Source organism: Marmota marmota, unplaced genomic scaffold (genome assembly GCF_001458135.2).
Source record: "Marmota marmota marmota unplaced genomic scaffold, marMar, whole genome shotgun sequence".
Taxonomy (NCBI): Eukaryota; Metazoa; Chordata; class Mammalia; order Rodentia; family Sciuridae; genus Marmota; species Marmota marmota.
In genome coordinates this window covers 16,415,714-16,440,089 of record NW_025999990.1, presented here as the reverse complement: position 1 = coordinate 16,440,089, position 24,376 = coordinate 16,415,714, and the positions used below count along the sequence as shown (strand labels likewise).

General features: G+C 37.6%; 1 long non-coding RNA gene across 1 annotated transcript in view; it reads left to right on the top strand.

Annotated features, from left to right (window-relative positions):
• Positions 1-24,376, top strand: part of LOC125617718 — a 375,399-nt gene that overhangs the window by 163,743 nt on the left and 187,280 nt on the right. The gene's annotated exons all lie outside the window — the stretch shown is intronic.

The window sequence follows — 24,376 nt, the reverse complement described above, 5'->3', positions numbered from 1 at the left end:
CTTGATCTAAAATGTCTTTCTCCATGGTCTGAACCTCTAACAATTTACTTAACATCTTTTCGGTTTGTTTTTTACTAATTTCTAATCTACTATAAAGATAACGCAACCCAATAAGATAACATAAAACAAAACCGAAACTGAATGAAACAAAAACGGAATAAAAAATCGTTGTATCAATTTTCTCTTCCTCAGGGCCGACAAACTTCAAACCTTTAGTCAACCATTTTTTCCAGTTTGCCTGAGAAATTTCTAGGGATAGGCAGCTTGAAACAAAAACAAGATAAATCAAAACAATAACACATTGTTTTTTGAATTGGTCACCCATTCTTTCGCTCTTCCTCAGGGGCAAGCAATTTCACTTACCTCCAAGCTTTAGACGTTCCCCGTACGGGCCACCAAATGCCGCAGTCTGGCTGGGCACACAATCACGAGCCACCACACAGCTTGTAGATTCAAACAGCAACTCTTTATTCCCGAACTCACACCAGCCGTCTACAATCACGTTCTGGGGAAATCCACGTTCTCCGCCCAAATCCACGTTCTCTCCCAAATTTACCTCTCTGGGCATCTGTCTTCCAAAATATACTCTGAATCCCGTGAGAACTCAAGGGGAACTTAGGCAGCAGGATACGCCCTATTCCCAGCAGGAATAATCTTAAACCTTAAACCTGGAACCTAAACTGGGAACGCCCTAAACCCGATTATGTTAAACCGGGAACACCCTAATCCGCCCTGGTCCTTGAGCAAGGTCAACTACATTCAATGTCACTGCAAAATGTCAGCAACATGGGGTACGCTGGCAAGGAAATTGTCATACCTACTTGGCTAATGGCTCCCAGCAGTTATGTGAATTATTCCAGGCACCCAGCAGCAGAAATTAATACCAGAAACTATTCTGGAGTTCAGATCTATTTGTTCTTAAACTAATACATTTTCCCTTTATAGTCCATCTCAAGTCCATGTGTGCTATTGGCTGATATATTGAATAAATCCAAGGTGCTTTACTTGGAGGTCTTCTATCTCTGCTTATTTCTTTGTTTCTGAAAATTAAACAACAACAATATATGTACATATATAAACATCTATACCTACATATGTACAACCAAAAAAAAACTATGCATGTGTGTGTGTGTGTGTGACAATAAAAACATTTTTTCTCAAGCCAGAATCTGGCACAGAAAAGTATAAACCAGGTAGATCATTTCCCTTGAAAACTTTTAGTTTGTATTAAGAGGAACAATGATCTGCCCCAAGGGGAATATCTCCTTTAAACCTCAGTGACAGTGCATCTGACTTGTAAGCATTTCCTGTTTCTGCCTACAATGATTCCTTTATTTTTCCCACAGGGAGGAAAGATACAGACAGAATTTGTTGACTGGACTGTTGGCATGTTCTGTGCTTTAGTTTACACCTCTGTTTTCTTCATCCTCTTGTGTTAGAAATACACCATTATGCTCTTCGTGGTTTCCTGTTTCTCTTCGCCTTATTAGAAAAGCTCTTGTAGTGGTTTGTACCACTTGAAGTGATCGAATTAATCAATTATTGTCTGGTTCTACATTTTCAGGGTTAAAGAGATGTTGATATGACATCTAAAACTTTCAGAACCTGACTTTTCTCTCTTGAGGCTATTAACATGGAGATAGTATCTTTTATAGATAAAATCTCCCCTGGCTATTACTGCCTCATTTCTACCTAAAATCTTAATCGTCTTTTTTTAAAAAAAAATCACAATCATTTCTAAAGTAACAAGTTGAAATATTATAACCACTTGACATGCTTGAAAAAGATGGAGAATATTTTTAGTTGCCTGATTTTCTAGAGCATTTGGAGAAATAGATTTGCTATGTAGACAGTTTATTTCTACTCAGTTGAGTATGGAAGAGTAAGGAAAATAATGTGGCTTTTTGGCAAGAGTGGGTTTTTTTTTTAATCACTACATAATTTTGAGACTTTAACTTACAACTTGTTTATGAAAATTCACAGTAGAATGGGGTTTCCAAATGCCAGTGTTTTAGGACATATTAGAAAGGAAGCTAAAGGACCTGTTGACCAGGGAGACAATGAGAGAGAAAGGATGTGTGGTTGTTGGATGAAGAAGATGCAACATTCTGCTTTAGAAGAGCTAAACCTCTCTCGAGCCCTCTATCCTAGTAACAATTCAACTGCATCTATCTTTTGTCCATGACCTACTGCAACCTTTTTTTTTCCCCCTCTATAAGTCCCTGATTTCTATATCCATGTTTCTAAGCATATTGTTCCCTAAAACTTTCTTTTCACCATTTTTGTCCTTTGTGGCCTCACTATTTCCCCCCTTTGGAAGGCCCTTGTAAAACTTGGTCCAAAGTCACATAAATTTCCCAGTACGTGGAGACAGTGCTCTTTGAGGCTTAGTGGAGATCTCCGGTGGTGTCACTGTAAGAAACCTTCCAGTGTGGAAGAGTCAACCACATGTGGCTGGTCTGCCTCATGTCTCTCAGGCTCTTCTCCTAACTCCTGCTTCTTCCTGGCTATAATACATCTCTTCTCCAAAGTATTGGCAGAAAAAGGAAAAGCCACAAATGCCAAGCTCATCTGTACTTGTGCTATTTTAGTTATTCTTAAGTACCAATAATGTGATTCTCTCTTTCCATCTCCTCATCTTTTTTCATTGATTGCTATAAAGAACTCCAGTGAGACACTAGGGTTTCACTTCACATGGGGCCATTCATGTGGGGTCATTCAGAGTCCTTTTGGGTATCTGGGTCTCTGGGTCTCTGTACCAATAGGTGACTACTATATATCTATGCTGGCAATATAGCTCTTCTGAGGTCAGATTATCTAAGTGGAGACAAGAGGTCCAAAGTGGAACAGAAGTAACACATCTAAGGTCCAAGTGGCCCATAGTAGTGGCCGATGGAAAACAAAACCAAAAAAAAAAAAAAAAAACAGTCAAGATAAACAAGACTTCCTGAAATAGAGCCTGGACTTTCAATTCAGAGAGACCTGTATTCATGACTTACTAACTGTGCAAATTACCTAATCTAGCTCTGAATTCTACCTATCTCAATTTTCTGGGAAAGCATTTTTTTTTTTAACAGAGATTTTTGAGCCAAAACTTATAATCTCAAATATACAAGCTCTGAGTATGAAGCAAAAAATCCATATCTTAATCTATTTCTGAATAATTTTAAGAGTCTGATTTAGTTTTTTCAGTGCTCTGACCAAAATACCTGACAAGAACAATTTTAGAGGAGGAGAAGGTTATGCGGGGCTTACAATTTCAGAGGTCTCAGTCCATAGACAAATGGCTTCATTGCTCTCAGCCTGAGGTGAGGCATAAGATTATGGTGGAATGGTGTGGAGGAGGAAAGCCATTTAAGACATGGAAACATGAAAGGAGAGAGAGATCTGTTCACCAGGGACAAAATATAAACCCCAAAGGCACATCCCAACCCTTGACCTACTTCCTCTAACCATATCCTACTTGCCTACAATTACCACCCAGTTAAACCATATCAGTGGATTAATCCACTGTTAAGTTTCTTATAACCCAATCATTTTACCTCTGAATGTTCTTACATTGTCTCATACATAAGCTTTTGGGGGACTCCTCATACCTAAACCATAAGATAGTAAGCTTTGTGTTTAGGGTACAAATTTGGAGTGTCCCCACATACACATTTAGGAAATACTTGCTTTACATTTCTAAGCCCTTTCTATAAAATGGGCTTAATAGTATTCACTATACCATAGGAAAACTAAAATGTTAAATAATCTAACGTGTATAAAGTGCTTCACACTGTGCCTATCATAGGGAAGATGCTGTATGCATAGGGGTCGTGATTGATAAGAAAGTAGGGCAAAGGTGTACTAAATAAAGTCTGAAAGAATTAATAGGCTGAGGCCTGAAAAAATCCTGAGCTACCCACTGACTAATGGCTGTCTTTTGGTTTCTGTTATATTCTACTCAAAAAGAATTCAGGCAAGTTTTATGGTTTAGAAACATAAAATCTAATCCCCTTGTGCTAAAAATTCATGTGTTCTCTGGTTAATTCCCACCTATATTTCCCTCAGGTGTCTACAGGTAATGTTTTTTGTTGTTGCTGTTGTAGTTTGTTTGTATTAATTTCAGGTATACAAAACACAAGTAATGTAATTCCTTAGTCATGACACCCAAGTGGCCCTGAGGTCTCGGCATTCTCTAGGTCCAAGGAAAAGGAAATTCATTGTATTCTTCTACTTTGACCTTCACATTATGGTCCTCCTCGTTATAACATATTCTTTTCAGACTCAGACTTACACTCTTTAACAAGACCTATGAAATAAAAAAGCAAAATACATCACCAAAAAAGGATTTGTTTTTGGTCAAATTATTAGCATACAGCTGTTTAAAAATCTTTGTGTGTGTGTGTGTGTCTCTGCGTCTGTGTGTCTGTGTGTCTGTCTGTGTCTGCATGCATAGTTCTAGCTCAGTGCACTTCTGGCCAATTTTTTTTTTTTTAGGAGATTCTCCCAACATAATACTCAGTTTTGTTGTTTGAGGTTATTCTCTGTAGTCAGGTGGTGTGAGCAATCTCTTTGAGCTAATATGGTATGTTGACTTTGTATTTTATATACTTCTTTCTATTAATCAGTTATTTGTTAACTAGATTTCAGGGCACTGAAATCAAATTTCATAGTAATTTTCTATAAAGTTGTTTTTCATGAAGTCTTGTTCTGGATAGCAAATGGCTGGAATTGTTTCCTGAAGTTCATTAACTTTGCTTTGAGTTACTTGGACTCTGTATATTTTGTCTTTCTTTTTATATTTTATAACAGGACAGAATTTTCCCAGAAAATATAATATTTCCATTGTTTTTCAGATAAAAAAAACTATAAAACTAATAGTTTGGCTATGCACTCATAGATATTTTTAGGTACTAGTTGCTGAACCCAGGGGTTACCAACCTCTGAAGTGTATTCCCAGTCCTTTCTCCTCTCCCTTCCTTCCTTCCTTTTTTTTTTTTTTTACAGGGTCTTGTTAAGTTACTAGGGCTGATCCTCCTGCCTCAACCTCCCAAATAGCTGAGAATCTGGGATTACAGGTAGGGGCCACCGTACCTAGCCATGAATGGATTTGGTTTAAAATTAGAACTCTATAAAGAGGTGTCAAACTTGAAGTATGGCTTATTTAGTAAACTTGCCTTTCTTTTAATTATTGAGAGTCATTAGAGGAAAAGAATAATCTGAAAGTGTGTGTGTGTGTGTGTGTGTGTGTGTGTGTGTGTGAGAGAGAGAGAGAGAGAGAGAGAGAGAGAGAGAGAGAGAGAGAGAGAGAGAGAAAGATAAAAATCTTCCTAAAATGGTTTGTCATATCTGTGTATCAGTTTCCTCAGTGGATTGAGTTCAGATTCACAACCTGGACCCAATATGTCACCCATGTCTCAAGTTCTATTACTGTCCAGTCTGAATCTTCCCTTTGAGCTGGACTTGTCCACTCAACATGTCCTGAACACACTCTGTATTTACTCTCCACAGGAACTTTGCTCTTCTATTTCTCTTCAGTTTTTGTGACTCCTTCCCAAATGGTGCCCAGTTGATTGTGATTTCTCCCTTTTATGGGAGATTGGGGAGGGCAATTATCACTTATTGTATTTTTCTCACAATTGAATTTGCTACTGGGATTGCCAGTTACATGTTGTAAGCTCTTTTCATCTTTTTATTTCACATGACATTTATACATGTCCCAAATTTCAACAAATACTTGTTGACTACTATAGTCTTCTGTTGCAAGAAGAGAGAAGACCATCTCTGCTTATGCATGTTAACTCCAGGTCACATTATTGTTGACCAAGTTTCCCACTATTAGATATTATAGCATAGTTTCCAAGAGCATTTCTCTGCACTCCTGCAGTTATTTTGCAAAGCTATATTATCTCAACAAGAGAGTTGATCCAGTGGTTCAGGCTATTATTTAAACAGCCATTAATTGAACAGTGAAGTGTTCTGCTCACCTATGATTGTATAGGGAACTATAAATATATGTGCAGTTGTGTAATTATCTCCACCAACGCTACGTTTCAAAATGGCTAATTATCACAAACATATGAAATGCAAATGCTATCTCTAGATGTTATTCAAAAGGACTCATGCAGGTACTATAATTCTATTGGAAATCTCAACTGTGATTTTCTTCGCTTAAATTTATGGTGCCTAGCATGTTACTTTCCCAGTAACTTGTGATTCTAGCTTGCCCTTCAAGACCTCAAGGATTGTACCTATGAATTTAATAACAATTTCTTGCTTTGAACACTAATTTTCAGTAATAGAATTTCCTGAGCTGGAGCCCCAGTCTTCCTATGATGAATTCTTTTGCTTTTTATATTCATTTCTTCAGCACACTGGATATAACCACTAGCTGTGTGGCCTAGGAAAAGTTACTTAGCTCCTATTTCCTACACTATAATATGGGTTAAACTCCAAATTCACACAGTTGTGGTGAATATTAAATAATGCCATACATATGATATACATGTTACATATGTTCATTGAATGTTCTCTTTCTAGTTCCCATTTCCATCCTGCCTTTTAATATGTTGGATGTGATAGGTTAGACTTCAACTTCATTCTTCCTTAATGTACCTTCATCCTTACACCTGGACCAAGTAGCTAGGATAGATGAAGCCATTGACCACACAAACCTTAAATGTGGTACATCACACCAAATAGTGATTAAAAAATATATATACATGTATGCATATGTATGTGTGTATGCATATATGTGTGTGTGTGTGCATATATGTGTGTATGCATGTGTGGCTATGCATATATATGTGTATATGCATATATGTGTATATGTGAAATATATATATATATATATATATATATATATATACACACACACACACACACACACACACACACAATTCTTAGTATAAAAAAGACCATATTGATCATTTTGGAAAAGAAAGGGTACCATTTTGCCTTGAAAACAGAAAGCAAGGGGTAGGGGAGAGATGGAAGGTAAGGCTTGAAAATTAAAGAAGAATCAGATCATTTGGAACTTGGAAGGTCATGGTAATGGTATATTCCTTAAGATTCTGTTACTGATTTATTTTCTCTAGAGCATCTCTTCTTTGGACGCTTTATTCTCTCCAAATGCCATCTCTGTGATAACACCCAGTTGAACCAAACTGACGGATCCCAGAAATTTTTTTCCATTGGTTTTAAATATATCCAAGAATTGAACGGCTTATCACAAGCTCCTTTTACAGGTCTTTCTCCCCATCCTTCCAGTTGCTCAACCCCAACCCTGAGACCTTCTTTACTTTAACATTTATTTATCCAAAAAGTATTTATTTTTGAGTTTCTGTAGACATTGTGCTGAAAATCCACAAGGACAGATATCATAGTTCCTGCCCTCATATTACTTGTGTTTCTTTTTTTGAAAATCATTACAGAAAATGATATTTCCTGCTGTTTGTTTCTGTTTGTTTGGTACTGGGGAATGAACCCAGGGGTGCTTAATAACTGAGCTACATCCTCATCCCTTTTTATTTTTTTATTTTTAGACAGGTTCTGGCTAGATTGCTTAGGGTCTCGCTAAGTCGATGAAGCTGGCTTTGAAGTTGCAATCCTTCTGCCTTGGCCTCCTGAGCTATTGGGCTACCACACCTGGCTTTTCCTGCCCCTTTTAAAAACTGTTCCTTGTCATCTTCTTAGTGGCTCTGACTCATATCTGCCATCCTAATTTTTAGACATCCTAAGGCTTGGTTCATGTATCTGTTCTCTGGCTATTAGTTTAATATTATCAGCTTGGACTTCAGGTCTGAATTCCAGGCTAGTAAATATAAGCCACTCCTTAGCATCTCTACTTGGAAATCTGATGGGCATCTTGCTTATCGTTTTTTTTGAGGGTTTGAAAATAAAACCATAATGGTGTTGACATTCCTTCCCTTAAGGTGGTGCCTAAATCTCCTTTCTTTGAAAGAAGACTGACCTTAGTGACTCCCCTGTAATGATCACAGTACAGTGAAAGTCATGCTGTGAGACTTAGGAGACTAGTTTAGGACAGTTAACCAGTTGCTGCTTGTCTGTCTCTTATGACATACATTTTAGGAGTCCTGAGTAGACACATAAGAGGTCTGGCTATTCCAAAGCCACCAAGTTGTAGAATCTATAGTTTGACCTACAAACTTGGAGATTCCTGAGGGGCCTCAGGTCTTCCAGTTCCCAGCTCTTTCTCTTCTCAGCGTGCCCAGATACTTCAGTGAGTAAGCCATTCTGGGCCCTGCCTTCAAGCCGTGCTGGGTAGTGCTAACTGTGCCCAGAGGTAGGTCGTTCCTCTGGAGTCCTGCCCAAATCAAGATTCATAAACAGTATCAAGGTGGTGGTTGGTATAAATTTATTTACACCAACTCTGGAGCACTGTCTAAAATGAATGTCTACTCATTTATGATGTGGTCTTCTTCTTCACTCACACACTCAACCAAACTTTTGTCAGTATCAATTTTACTCTTTCTTTTACACTCTACATCTGGTCAGTCAGAATAGTCTATCACTGAGCTCCATAAATTTCCAGAAACCTGCTATTTTCCTCCTACTCCTCTCATCTTTGATATGGACTATTGGGACCATCTTTTTGGAAGACTTGTTATGTTAATAGCCTTGATTATTTACCTGTCACTATCTCCTGCTGCTGTGTATCCAGAGGTGAAGAAGAGTTTCCTTCTCTTTAATTTTGATTTCAGTCATATGACTTGCAGATAAATTTAGTCCATTTCTTCTTGCTGTATTGCTTCTCTGTGACTGCCTTCAGTTTAAGCCTGAGCGTCATTGCTAAAGAAGGTGTGGTGTAGAGTCCAGTCACTCCAGTCATCCAGGTTGAATTCTTTCCAGGCTGGCAAAGCTGGGTAGCTCACCTGCTGCTGACAAAAAGCATGAATCAAGTAAGACAGGAAGACCTACTTCTTTGACCCACAGGTTCATAAGGATTGGCTTATTGTTCTAAGCTGTGTTTTGAGGCTTTGTCATGAGACAATTTTATGGCCATAGGAAACATACAAAAATTTATGCTATAAACCAGGTGTTGCCTTAGCAGAAACCTGATGTGTGTGTTATTGGCTTCATCCTTGGAAATGGGCAATAGGCTGGAAAAATGTCAAGGAGTTTGTAATAGGAAATGGTAAACCTTGGAGCCATTGTTAGATAGTTATAATGTATTTGGGAAAATGGTTTCCCATGGTAACTTGGAAGCTATAAAACAGAACTAAAAATCTTTGGGATTTGAACCAAGAGATCTCTAGGCAAAGTTGAGAGTACCAGCTGGCTTTTACTAGCTAAATATTACAAAACTAGGATTTAAAGGGAGTATAAATACTTAGTGCCTGGTATAGTCCTTCGCATTCAGTAAGTTCTCAATAAATATTTGTGAAATGAATTAAATATTTATTAGTAATTTTGATAACTGTTATGAATACAAAGTATAGAGTTCCTTGACAGTCTATAGAACAAGAGCAATCATCTCTTTACCTCACTGCCAGGGTTATTTCAATTGGAATCCAGACTTCTGGGAGGCCTAGATCATTCTCATTGAAATGTAGTGGTGCCTAACATAAACCTTTTTTTTTCCTTTTGGTACCAGGGATTGAACTCTGGGTCACTCAACCACTGAACCACATCCCCAGAACTATTTTGTATTTTATTTAGAGACAGGGTCTCCCTGAGTTGCTTAGCACCTCACTGTTGCTTAGGCTGGCTTTGAACTCACAATCATCCTGCCTCAGACTCCTGAGCATCTGGGATTATAGGTGTGCACTACTGTGCCAGGCTTGACGTAAACCTTTATTCCAGGGTTCTCATTTATTGTGAGGTGTGGCACCTTTCTGGAAGTCATGCATGCGATGCTTCTTAGAAATCTTTGTGCATAATAAAGTTTCTTTTAGGTCAGATTTCTTAGTCATATCACCATATCTAATTTTTTATATTCTTGTAGCATACGTTAGAATCCAGTTCTAAAATGAGACTTCAAAAGGTTGCCTGCTGAACTCTTGATATAAAAGAATAATTTTCTTCTATTGTCTTTGATTTACAAAATTAGGGTTTCTGGCTAAATATTGACCATTGTAAGCCATTCTTCACTTAGGTTTTAACCATTTTTCCCCCTCATTAGGTACTTCTCATATATTCCTTCCTTATTCTGTTTGTTTTTCTTCTTCACACTTCCAGTTTGCTAGCAATCTGTATTCTAATCTTGTCTCCAAAATGCTGCTTCCTTCCTGACTGTCTGGTACCATCTGCACTTTTGATCAGACTGCCCTCTTGCAGAGGACACTAATCAGCCCTGGGTCCAGGACTGACCTCTGCCAGCATCAGCTAACATGCTGCTCAGGTTGCTCATAATTCAACAGCCTTCCCTAAAGCCAGAAGATAACTGTGAGATAAGTATTTTCCTCAGTTCTTTAAATCCACATTTGTTTAGATAAGAAAAAAAAATTTTAACAAGCTTGGTTTCTAGGGATATAGTTTGAAAACTACTTATTATGTGCATTTTATACTTGGCAGAAAGCTTTTGCAAGAAAACCCAAAGTATTGGAATCCCACCTACTGAGAAGGCTTCCTGGTCTGCAAAAAGAACCCTCAGCTTCAAAGCGTTTCTCCAACTTATAAACAGTGTTCCTGCAGCTCAAATTGCTAGGAAGGATGGACTCTCAAGCTTGCCTCACAATTCTAGATTTCTCTATCAAATGAGAGGAAATAGAAGCTATACTTGTTGCCCTCTCAATCAGTTTAGGAAAAGCTCCCATGAGAATTGAAGAGTCAGAGGTCAGTAGAGAGGACTTGAGTTTGAAATATGAGGACATAGTTATCAACCTAACTCTAACACATACAGAACAACATTGCAAAGAACATGGTATCTGTCTGTGCAGGCTCTGTGGATGACTAGATGCCTGTCCCTATGTTGACTTATTTTAATATTTTTCTCTCTCCCTCACTAGTGTTTTCTTTTTACATCACAAAGGTAACCATTGCATATGACAAAAAAATAAAAACAAAAATTACTGCACAAGGAAAAGCAAATATCTCTCTTACTTCAGACCATCAGTTCTTTTCCAGAGACAAATGCTATTGAGTTTCTCGCATACCTTCCAGAAACTTCACATGTGGATGTAGGCACATTGCCCTATTTTAACAATCCAAATGAGAAAAGTATATTCCCAGAGTTCTGTATTTTACTTTATCTCTTAAAAATCCTCATTAACCTTTCTATAATCAGGGTGTAGGAATGGACCTTACCTCAATGACAGCTATTGTTATTTCATCACTTGTACATAGTATATTTTATTGAACTGGGATCCACTGATGGACATTTAAATTGTTTTTTGTCTTTCACTACTCAAAAAAAAATGTTGTAATAAAAATTCTTGTACTTCCATATTTGCACACATGGAATCCTATACATTTCTGAGAAATCCTTGCAGAAATTCCTATGATTTAAAAGTCCTAAATGTGTTTAACAAGTTGCTACATTCTGTTAAGAATCTGAAGCAATAAATACTGTCCCTAAAATTTACAAGACTTCAAGTTCCCCATAACCGTCATCAACCAGGTTGATGAAAATGACATTTTAACTTCAAAAGCAACCAATAAGTTTGCATGTCTATTCTCATTTACTATAAACTTGCTTCACATATAATTGCAGGATGCCTTATTGGGGAAATGGAGGTGCTGATAATGTTATCAAGAAGGGTTTTCTCAGATTTTTGTCTTCCTGAATGATAGGTTTTAGTGGAGAGACACAGAAAAACCATAAAAGGTTTATTTAGTGAGATGGAAGTACAGCCTGAGGAAGAGCAGGCTGCCTCCAAGGGAAGAAATGGACTGGGGTCTTCCATGGGTGAGTTTTTATACATGAGACAGGAAACTCTGTTCTTATAGATTATGTACTTGGTGTGATTACTGTGTTTCCCTACTATGGCTCAGTACACCTAGCCAATTTCCAGTTGAAATTTTTTCCAGCATAGATTATATCCCTTTTCTCAGATTGATGGAGAGCTGTCTGGCTATAGGAAGGCTGTTCTGACATCATAAAGGCCAATTGGGTGTGGCCCACAGGCAGAGCCTGAATTCCTTTCCCCACCTCCTTTGCTCATGTCTGTCTAGCTACCTACTTTAACAATAATAGCAGGCTCAAAGCAATTCTGTGAGGTTTAAATAAATGAATACAAGCATGGCACTTAGAACAGTGCTTGACATAATGGAAACACATGGAAATTAATCACTACTTATCATTGTGACTCCTGTTATTATTGTTACCTTCTCTTATGCTTATGCACAGCTTTTGTTTCTCTACATATGAATAGGCTATTCACATAGGTTGCTAATTTTCCTGTTGGGTCATTGACATTCAGATATTCTTTATATATTCATTAAGTAAATTAACATTCTGCTATTTTGGTTTCAGATATATTCCCTTCAGTGGGTCATAAATTTCCAAAAATGTCAGGTTTATGACATTTCCTGTGCAAGCATTTTAATTTTTATATAGATAAATATATTAATCTTTACAGTTTCTGAGGTATGTGTTTCCATGAAAAAAGCGAATCCATCTCCAAATTTGTCCTTTTTTTGTTTGACTTCATTATAGTCAAGTAGACTAAAGTTCATATGGAAAAATAAGCATGTCAGAAAAGCTAGGTAAAGTACCATGAAAAAAAAAGGGTCCAAGTAGATATTAGAACATATTATAAAGTCCCTACGCTAAAACTAGTGTGGTATTTGCTGATTATTAGCAAAACAAATCAGTGGAATATAGCGCAAGGTCCAGAAAGAGAAATAAGTATATGTAGAAATTTACCATGCAGTTTCCACCAACTGCATAGCAAATTGGTCACATAATAACTGCAGCACTGAGAGATCCAAGATGGCGGAATAGAGGAGGTCACATTCCTGGCTGCTCCATGGCTTGAAACCAAGAAAGCAGATAGGTAGCTTCTCCATAATGTGGGGATGGGGACTTTATGGAAACCTAAAACTAGGCATTCAAAGAAGACCAGGGACACAGTGAAAGAAAAGTGACCACAACACTAGGAGCAACCAAAAAATCTTTATTGCAGCAGTGCAACAAAGAGGAAGGAAAGAAGGAGAGAGGGGGGGGAGGAGAGGAGAGGAGAGGAGAAGAGATGAACAGGGAGAGAGCAAGAGCAAGAGAGTGACAGAGAGCACGTGCAAGAAAGACAAAGGGAGCAAGAAAGAAGAGAGCAAGAGAGAGGGAGCAAGGGGGGGGGGGCTGGCAGGAGGGAGTTTTTATAGCCCAAATCTAATGAGGCTTCTGGGTCTGCAAGCTGCATTGTTGACCCAAGGTGGGCTTAAGTGTTCAGCCTTGAGCGGGGTTGAATGTTCAGACATTCAGGTGATAAAGGACCAGATAGAGGAGGGTTTGAGTGCGTGGGCTATCTTGCAGCCAACATCTGTTCAGCCTGCCCTGCAGACAACACAGTTCAGCCTGCTCTGCACCCAACACACAGGACATTGGATATAATAAAATAAGGAAAAATATCCCCAGTGGCATAGCTGCTGCCACAGCTGGGCTGGGAGCTCCAGCCAGAGGGGTCCCTCGGTGGGGAGAGTAGTGAGATAAGGAAATAAAGGAACCTGCATTTTGGGGAGGCCAGAGCTGTGTCTGGGTAGAGAGAATTTAGAGACCAATTTGTTTGCCCAACAAACCTGAAGGACAGGCTGCATGATTTTCATGTGTGGGGAAAGAAGTGTGTGGAGGACAAGGGACAACTGGTTGTGGAAACCCACCCGGCTCTCCGGCTTCCCCTCCAATCTGATTGTTTGCAGGATCATCTGGGAGATACACATTTGGCCACAAGCTCAGAAGGGTGTGTGGAGGAGAAATTGTTTGGACACTGAACCTGATACCAGGGAACATGGGTTCTGCAGGTGACATAGGGGACTAAGCATTGGGTCCCCACTACATGAGTGTAACCCATGGGAGATCCGTGGGGTAAATTTTCCAGAGTGTACCATCAAGTACTGGGTGCTGGAGTTGTATTAAAAGTCTCCAGACCAATTAGCATTTAGCAAAGAGCCTGGAGCCCACCTAAGCCTACATCCACCTCTAGGAACTCTGCCTATGGGATTACCTCTCACACTCCAGCAGTCTAAAGAGTGGAGCATCACCCTTTTAAAGACTACACTTAAAACTGATGAGAAGAGAAGCTGAGGATAGCTTCTAAGTAATGTTGGAGAATGTAGCACTAAGTAATGTTAGAGAAAAGATGAACCCCTACATAAACAGTACATGACAATTGGGCAGCCATTTGGAAGAAATCATATGATATATCAACTTCAGATGGATGAGAGATCAACAAAAAATAAAGCTTAAATCTGCTAGAAGAAAATGATTAAATTTATAAACCTAGAATATTTCCAACTGTGATTTAAAATCCAGAAGCAAAATAAAAATAGTAATGAACTTTACTTAATTTTTGTGATGAAATTTTATTTAATAAAGTCAAAAGAAATTATTTGCAACTCATATTGCAAAGTGTCCATAACTCTGATATATAAAATGCTCTTTAAAATTACGAAGAAAAAGACTATAACTGCAGAAGAATGCATGAAAGACATAAATATATGTTCACAGAAAACAATAAAAGCAAAAAACTTTTAAACTTATTGAAAAATTGTGATTTTAATTGTAATGAGAGAAAAATTAGATCCATACAATGACATACTAGCTGACTGGCAAAGTTCAAAAGATTGACAACACGTTTTGTTGCTACAGCTGTGGAAAAATAGGTACTTTCACAATTTGCTAGTAGACATTCAATTACCAAGAAAGAAAATTTGACACAATCTTATAAAAATGCATATGCATTTACTATATCATATTTCTTCAAATTGACCCTATAGATACAGTCCCATTGAAACAAGACAAAACAATAAGAACTGTAGCCATGTGGAAGCATGAGTAAGGTTATTGTGAAATTCTTTATAATAGTAAGGGATGGTAATAACCTCAATGTGCATTAAAAGAACTGAGTGAATAAAATGAATGTAGTCAAAATATGACTGAACAGTATACAGCCTTAGAAAAGAATAAGACATAACAACTCCATGAACTATCATGAAATGAATTCTAAGTTATTTTTCCAAATGAAAAATGCTTTTTGTGTGTAAGAAAAAAGAGGAAGTAGCATATTGTTTTAATTAGGTTTTTTGTTGCTGTGACCAAAATATCTGATGATAACAATTATAAATGAAGAAAAATTTATTTGGGGGCTCAAGTTTCAGGGGTCTCAGTACATGGATGGCCAATCCGTTCCTCAGGGCCCAAGGAGAGACTGAATATCATGGTGGAAGAGTGTGTCATAGAACATAAAGATCAGTAAGTAGACAGCTCTGCATTAGAAGGACAAAATATAGACCCCCAAAGGGAAGCCCCAGAGACCCACCTCCTCCAGCAATACCCTATCTGCCTACAGTTACCATCCAGTTAATCCCTATCAATGGATTAATACACTGATTTAAAAATCTAATCATTTCACTTCTAAGCTTTCTTGCATTATCTCACACATGAATTTTTGAGGGACATATAAACCATAACACATGTTTATTTATAGGAAAGACAAATGGGAAACTAATGAACATGTTTTCCTGAAAACAGAATGGAACTTACCATTTTATGTAGTTTTGACCTTTGGGCCATATTGATGCTTATGAATTTAAAAATATAATTACATTTTTAAAAAAGTAATCCTAAAATGAAACCAGAGGACCTAATTTACATCAAGTAGATGATCACTTAGGGAAAAGAGTAAGTTCAAGTGATTTTGAAACTCATACTATGATTGTACATCACTAATGGAGAATATTCTAAAAGCAAACACAAAGAATTTCTTAGAGATCTTAAATTTTTAGTAGGCTTGTTATTAATATTAAGTTAATAGTTATAGTAATGTTAATGATACTACTTCTAAAGTCTCTATCATCTTAGGGTGAAGCAAAGAAGTAATATATTAATGTTATTATGGACCAATATTTTCATAGTTGAAAAAAAAGATATAACAAAAGTAGTCATCTCTTTAAGAATGGATTTAATGATGGGAGAGGTGGCGAATGCCTATAATGTCACTGGCTCTGGAGGCTGAGCAAACCAAGGCACTAAACAACTCAGTGAGACCCTATATGTAAATAAAATACAAAGTAGGGCTAGAGATGTGGTTCAGTGGTTGAGCACCCCAGAATTCAATCCCCAGTACCCAAAAAAGAAGAAGAAAAAGAAAAATAATAAATTTAACCTGAAATATAAACTCATTGTTTTTCAAATATCTGTTTCCCCACTCTGCCCACTGAAAAGGCATGGGAGCAAACACCTTGGTGGTGATGAGAGAATTGGCATCCATATTTTATTTCTTATACCATTTCCTATTAAAATAAAACAGAGCTCCTTGGAAAATTTACTGATTTCAGGTTGTTCCATTTATCCAAACTTAGTGGCTTACAAAATAGGGGCATCAGTATTGCTCATGAATCTGCCAGTTGGTCAGGACTTGGCAGAAACAGCTCATTGTAGCCCACCCACTGCTAGTCAAGACCTCATAGTGTGAACAAAGATTTCACTTGAAAACTTGCTCACTTGTTTGAAAAGTGAAACCAGAGATCCAGTCATCTGGGGCTGGAAGAGCTGAGTTCTCTTTCACCTCTATGGGATCTCTGCATGTTGTTGACTTCAGGGTAAGCATACTTTTCATTTGCTGGCTCAGGATTCTCAAGGTATCTGTCTCTAGAAAAACCGTGAGACAGAGGCTGTATCTCCTCCTTGACCAAGTCTTGGAAGTCATATAGTATTATTTTTGCTGCATTCTATTTGTTAGAAGTGAGTCTCCAAGGCCAACTTACATTCAATAGGAAAGGAACTAGAGTCCTTTTTTTGATGGGAACAATGGCAAAGAAATTGTGGACGTGTTTCAAACCACTCTAGAACTACAGGAAAATGTGAGCGCAAACCTCTTGATTCTACTGAAAATCAAGGAAGTGCTCAAATATTCATATGGATATATTAGAAAGACATAAGAACTTGTTTAAGCATGCTCCTATAGAACATATTTGGGACAATTTAAGTATCCTGGTGAATAGTAAGTATAATTAATTATAATATTTGAATTATAACATTTGATAAATAAAAATCTCTGAGTCTACAGTGATTTAAAAGGTAGAAGAGAGGTAGTGAAAGCTCTTCTTTTAAATAAATGCTGGCCATTCAGATAGAAATAGTAGAATTTGAATATCACTGTTTTGAAAACTCCCATGTAAGAGGTGGAGGTTATTCTAGAATTCCCTCATTCTAGAATGAGGGAAGGCTATGGGGCTCTGGTGATCTGAGATCATGTGCCCCCACGTTCACTGCATTTCATCCTTTATTCCAGCCCCATTCCTGGGTCAGTTCTATTTCAAGTAGTAAAGAAGAGTAAAGAAATCCCAAGAGGAAAAAAAAAGATTATGAGACAAAATTCAGTACAGGAGAACCATATTAACATACCAGGTCTCTGACCAATAATGTGACTTTCTACATAAACAAGAATGGAACCCAGCAGACCACTTCTAATGTCTTCAGTTTGAGAAACTACATCTCCTTGAAAAGGAGCCAAATTATGTCTTGGGAAGTAATTTTGCCTTTATTATGTATTTGTCAAGTTTCCTCTTACTGTCTTGCTGTATTTTAAATTGCATTTTTGCATTAAATATGCAAGATTTATGTCTAAATTTAAAATTAGCATTCCAGAAAAAGATAAAGATAACAAATATCATAAAGTAGGAAGAATGATTGCAATTTGGTTACAGGAAGTAGAAAGTCTTACTGATCAAGAGGAAAAAAAAAATAAAAAGCTTCACTGAGTAGAATTTTCTTTGTGAATAGTGGAATGTATTTGCTAAACCCACCTCTGATGATGGATATGTAAAACACTGCAAAATTAATGAAGTCGACCATAGTCCTACTCCTGATATTTATCCAGCTGTAGTTTAATTTGTGAAAATAGTTTTGCAAAGATACATTTTGGTCTTTGTACAATATTGTCCATCCTCCGCACCCCGCCACCCCTCATTCCCTTAAGCTCCCTGTACTGCTTCAATGGACTTTTGAGTTCATGAGAACCTGTCCAACACCAGATCCCTTTCAGACTGGCTGAATTTAATCATAGCTTCTGTCCATTTGAATGTTGTCAGAAAGATTCTTGTTGAGGTTAGCATTAGCTAAGGTGGATAGTTGTCCTAAACGCAGTGTCGCCAGTTTACATATTATTTTCGTATACATCATCTTATCTAGTTCTTACTTTGAACTTGGATTATGGTATTATTGTTATTCCTGCTGCACATAGAATAAAAAAAAGATATTACTGAAAGAAAATTCTGTGCTTCTTTATACTTCTATTTCATGTACTATTTTATCACCTTCCTATGATAACAAAGATCCTTCCTGCAAAGACCTTCTAATAGTGCCTGGCCTGTTTCTCACTCCATAAATCAATGTTGATGAATCTTGCCTTTCAAATTGGAAGAGGTACACCTTAGCAGGGTACCCAGAACACACAGATCAGTGCATAGTTTTGGGCCATTGATTTCACTTCATGGTAAATAACTTCAAGCATTATTTTTATTCAAAAGAATATCTTGGAGTAAAAGATAAGATTCACATGAATTTAAAGACAAAATATGAGACATGAACAGACTTTGAGCCTCACAGCATGCTAATTTGATCCACACCCCTGACTCTCTTAAGTAGACAATCTGTTGGAGTTACTTCAGTGAGAAACTTGGAAACACCCCATGGTGGGTGTTCTTCCCTCTTATCCCAGGCTCTGGGGGACTTAGTTAAGCCATGATGAGTGTGATCTGATTTGAACCGTACAGGGCAACTTGACATTGACTCAAGATTTTTTTTTTTTGCCTTAAAAAAAATGTTCTACTTAGTTTTACATGTAAAATCAAAAGAGTGAGAAGCTGGACTCCATTTATGTATCATGATTTTAATGTTGTAGGATCATACCAGTTGTGAATTATATATGCACATAGGTTAATAATGTCCAATTCATTCTATTATCTTTCCTGCCCCCATACTCCTTCCCTTCCCTTCACTCTCCTCTGTCTAATGTAAACTGCCTCTACTTTTCCCTACCTGCCCCTCACCTTATTGTGAATTAGCATCTGCATATGAGAGAAAACATTCAGCCTTTGTTTTTTGGGGGGATTGGCTTATTTCAGTTAGCATGATAGTCTCCAGTTCTATCTATTTACCTGCAAGTGCCTTAATTCCATTCTTCTTTAAGGTGGACTAATAGCTCATTGTGTATATATACCACATTTTCTTTATCTATTCATCTGTTGAAGGTTGGTTTCATAGTTGGCTATTGTGAATTGAGCTGTTATAAACATGGATGTGGCTGCATCACTGCAGTATGTTTTTAATGAATGTTGATGACATGATGTAGGAAGTTCTCTGTCCCTGAGTATGTACCTATCAAGCCTTCTAAGGGCTTTAACCTTCCCCATTAATTATAACCTTTAAAAGCAAATTTCCAGATAAAAATTACTCCAATTTGCTGACTTTACAGATTAGGAGGCTGAGAACCTACAAAGTAAAATGATTTGCTCCAGGTCATATAACAATATAAAAATATAACCCAAGTGAGGTGCAGTTTCCTAGCCCCTGGGCCAGTGCTGTTTCCTCTTTCTTTATTTGAAAGCCCATCTCAAGTAAGCAATTATAGTACTTAGTGTGTACATTTGGTATTTTCCCCTAACCACCAAAGCACAGAGAAGCCAGGAGTCATAAAGGAATGGCTTATACAAGGTCAACTTTGGGGAGTGGGACATGGAACAGGCAGATGTGTCTCAGAGACAGACCCTGCCCTATGCCTGCCAGCCTCCGTCAGCAACTGTAGGGTTCCAGGATAACCAGGGGGAGGCATTCCTAGGGGTTCTCGGTATCAGTGATTATGGTAATAAGGAGGACAAATCCAGAGAGGAAAGGGGTCATCCATTAAGGTGGAGAAAAAAAAAACTTTCTATATGTTTAATATGGAGTGACAAATAAGTTATTCTCAAAGAAAAACAAACAAAAAATAAAGCCAACCCTCTGCCTTCAACCCTTGCCTCTGTAAGAAGCTCCCCAGGGACTCAATCCCAATTCCTCACTGGCTTCTTTGCAGAACTAAAGCAAACACACTGAGCACTGTTTACCAGAAGCAGCCAATGACGCCCCAAGGAGCAGTATCCCTAAACTTGTAGAGCTGTCAGCAGAGAAAATGTTGATGCGATATTCCAAACTCAGAGTTCAGGGGAGACGGCAACTGGGCCAGAAAAAGAATGAACAGGAGCAGTAATATTTCGGGAGAGGGGGAGGTCTCTTTCAGTATCTCCCAGGAAAGGCAGTATGTCCTGACAGTACACTAAGGTTAGTAATTAGAACTGGCATCTAAGAAGCACAATCTCTAAGTTTCCTGAGTGATAAAATAGCTCAAGGTGACCATGTATTCTGCTCCTGGCTTCCACCTAATTGGCATGAGTTGGTAGACCTTCATGTAATTTGATAAGCCTACAGTGATAGAACTGTTACTATTACCAATATAATAGCAGTCTAATGTGGTTTGCACTGTGCCAGGCACTGTCCTTAAGTTTAAACTTATCACATTTAATTCTCACAAGAAATATATGGTAGGTACTGTTATTATTTCATTATATAAAAATAAAAGCTCAGATAATATAAATAGTTCACCTAAACTTTCATGGTCAGTAAGTAGTGTACCTGAGGTTCCAGCTCCCAAGTCTGTGTTCTTAACCTGTACCATCCAGGTGGGAGACCAAGTACCAGAGAATTGCTGCGAACTAAATGGCTATAACAACTTCTCTCATGGGGCTCACTGCTGAGTGACAGAGATAATCGATGACCTAAGAAACTACAGTGCAGGAGATAACTCCTTTGACAGGAGCAGCACAGGGGGAATGAAAAGGAGAGGCAAAGCCCCACACCCTGTCATGGGAGTCAAGGAAGTGCTCCTCTGCTCTGTTGGCCCTCTGAGTGGTGAGCAACAATTAACCCATGGTGAGGGGAGTCCTGATAAAGGGAACAGTGGGCACTAGGAGCTGCGGTGGAGAGAGACAATTTTTAGGTCAGTGATTCCATTAGGTCAGTGATTGAAACATAGAATTTGCAAGGAAAGAGGCAAAAAATGCAAAACTGCAAAAAACTAAGCAAGAACCAATTCCTAAAGAGCTTTGAGTAACCTTAACAAGTGAGTTGTGGGAGAGAGCCCAGACAGAGTACTTTCTTTACAGTTCTTTTTGAGAATAAGTGGACTGTGTTAGATGGTTTCCCTTTCTTCCTTATGTGACATATGGAGATGCGATTGTTGACAAATTTGTTCAGCATTGGTAAGCGATTAGCATATCGGCATTCTAAGCTCCTGTTCTCATTCCACTGCAGCCTTTTAAAAAAAAAATCTTGAAGGGGAAAAATGCTTTCTCTGGATTTTCTGTTTCTGATAATGGTTATTTTTGCATCATCAGAATTACCTTCTCTTATTTTTTTGTTTTAATTAGTTACACATGACTGTAGAATGCATTTGTGCATTTTGATAAATCATACATAGATGAGATATAATTTCTCATTTTTCTGAGTGTACATGTTGCAGAATCATATATGCAGTTACATATATATTTACAGTAATAATATGTGTTTCATTCTACTATCTTTTCTATCCCTATATCCCCTCCCCTTCCCTCCCATCACTTCCCTCTACCTAATCTGAGGTAACCCTGTTCTTCTCTAGTGCCCCCTGCCTTATTGTGAATTAGCATCCGCATTCTAGAGAAAACATTTGGCCTTTGGTTTTGTGAGATTGGCATATTTTGCAACTCCATCCACTTACTGGCGAATGCCATAATTTCATTCTTCTTTAAAGCTGAGCAACATTCCATTGAGTATATATTCCACATTTTTTATCCATTCATCTATTGAGGGACACTTAGTTTGGTTCCATAATTTAGCTATTGTGAATTGAACTGCTATAAACATTGACGTGGCTACATTACTGTAGTATGCTGACTTTAAGTTCTTTTGGTATAAACGGAGGAGTGGGATAGCAGGGTCAAATGGTGGTTCCATTCCCAGTTTTCTGAGGAATCTCCATACAACTTTCCATAGTGGTCACACCACTTTGTAGTCCCACCAGCAATGCATGAGTGTACCTTTTTCACCAGATCCTTGCCATCATGTATTGTTGCATTTATTCTTGATGATTGCCATTCTGACAGGAGTGAGAGAAAATCTTATTTTTGTTTTTCATTTTTCTAATTGCTAGAGATGTTGAATACTTTTTTCATATATTCGTTGATCAATTATATTTCTTCTTCTGTGAAGTATCTGTTCAGTTCCTTAGCCCATTTATTGACTGGGTTATTTGTTTTTTTTTTTTTTGGTGTGAAGTTTTTTGAGTTCTTTATATATTCTAGAGATTAATGCTTTATTGAAGGTGCATGTGGTAAAGATTTTGTCCCAATATATAGGCTCTCTCCTCACATTATTGTTTCCTTTTTAATTTGAATCCATCCCATTTATTGATTCTTGATTTTACTTCTTATGTTTTAGGAGTCTTGTTAAGGAAGTCAGATCCTAGGCCAACGTGGTGAAGATTTGGGCCTAATTTTTCTTCTAGGTGCAGGGTCTCTGTTCTAGTGCCTAAGTCTTTGATCCACTTTGAGTTGATTTTTGTGTAGGGTGAGAGAGAAGGATTTAATTTCATTTTGCTGCATATGGATTTCTAGTTTTGCCAGCACCATTTGTTGAATAGGCTATCTTTTCTCCAGTGAATGTTTTGGCACTTTTGTCTAGTATGACATAGCTGTATTTATGTGGGTTTTTCTGTATGTCCTCTATTCTGTACTGGTCTACAAGTCTATTATGGTGCCAATATCATTGCTGTTTATGCTACTATAGCTCTGTAGTATAGTTTAAGGTCTGGTATTGTGATGCCTCCCGCTTTACTTTTCTTGCTAAAGATTGCTTTGGCTATTCTGGGTCTCTTATTTTTCTAAATAAATTTCATGATTACTTTTTCTATTTTTATGAAGAATGTCATTGGGGTTTTAATAGGAATTGCATGAAATGTGTATAATGCTTTTGGTAGTAAGGCCATTTTGACAATATTAATTCTGCCTATCCAGGAGCATGGGAGATCCTTCCATCTTCTGAGGTTTTCTTCAATTTCTTTCTTTAGGTTTCATTGTAGAGGTCTTTTACCTCCTTTGTCAGATTGATTCCAGGTTTTTTTTTCTTTTCTTTTCTTTTTTTTTTTTTGAGGCTATTGTGAATGGGGTAGTTTTCCTAATTTCTCTTTCAGCAGATTGATCACTAATGGATGTATAAGGATGTATTTGATTTATGGGTCTTGATTTTATATCCTGCTAGCTTTGCTGAATTCATTTATTAGTTCTAGAATTTTTCTGGTGGAATTTTTTTAATCCTCTAGATATAAAATCATGTAATCAACAAATAGTGATAGTTTGGGTTCTTTACCCTTTAATTTCCTTCTTTTATCTAATTGCTCTGGCTAGAGTTTCAATGTTGACGTTGAATAGAAGTGGTGAAAGAGAACATCTTTGTCTTGTCCCAGTTTTTAGAGGGAATGCTTTCAGTTTTTCTCTATTTAGAATGATGCTGGTAGCAGATACAGCTTTTACAATGTCGAAGTATGTTCATACTATCCCTAGTTTTTCTAGTGTTTTGAACATGAAGTTAGGCTGTATTTTGTCAAATTCTTTTTCTGCTTCTATTGAGATGATCATATGATTCTTGTTTTTAAGTCTATTGATATGATGAATTACATTTATTTTTTTCTGTATGTTGAACCAGTCCTGCATCCCTGGGATGAATCCCACTTTATCAAGGTTCACTATCTTTTTAAAATGTTTTTGTCTGTGATTTTCCAGAATTTTGTTAAGAATTTTTGCATCTATGTTCATCAGGGATATTAGTCCGAAGTTTTCTTTCCTTGATGTGTCTTTGTCGGGTTTTGGTATCAGGGTGATATTAGTCTTATAGAATGAGTTTGGAAGGGTTCCCTCCTTTTCTATTTCATGGAATACTTTGAGGAGTATTAAAGTTAATTCTTCTTTGAGAGTCTTATAGAACTCTGAGAATCCATATAGTCCTGGGCTTTTCTTGGTTGGTAGGCTTTTGATGGCATTTTCTATTTCATTACTTGAAATTGATCTGTTTAAATCATGTATGAGGGCTGGGGATGTGGCTCAAGCGGTAGCGTGCTCGCCTGGCATGCATGTGGCCCGGGGTTCAATCCTTAGCACCACATACAAACAGAGATGTTGTGTCCACCGAAAACTAAAAAATAAA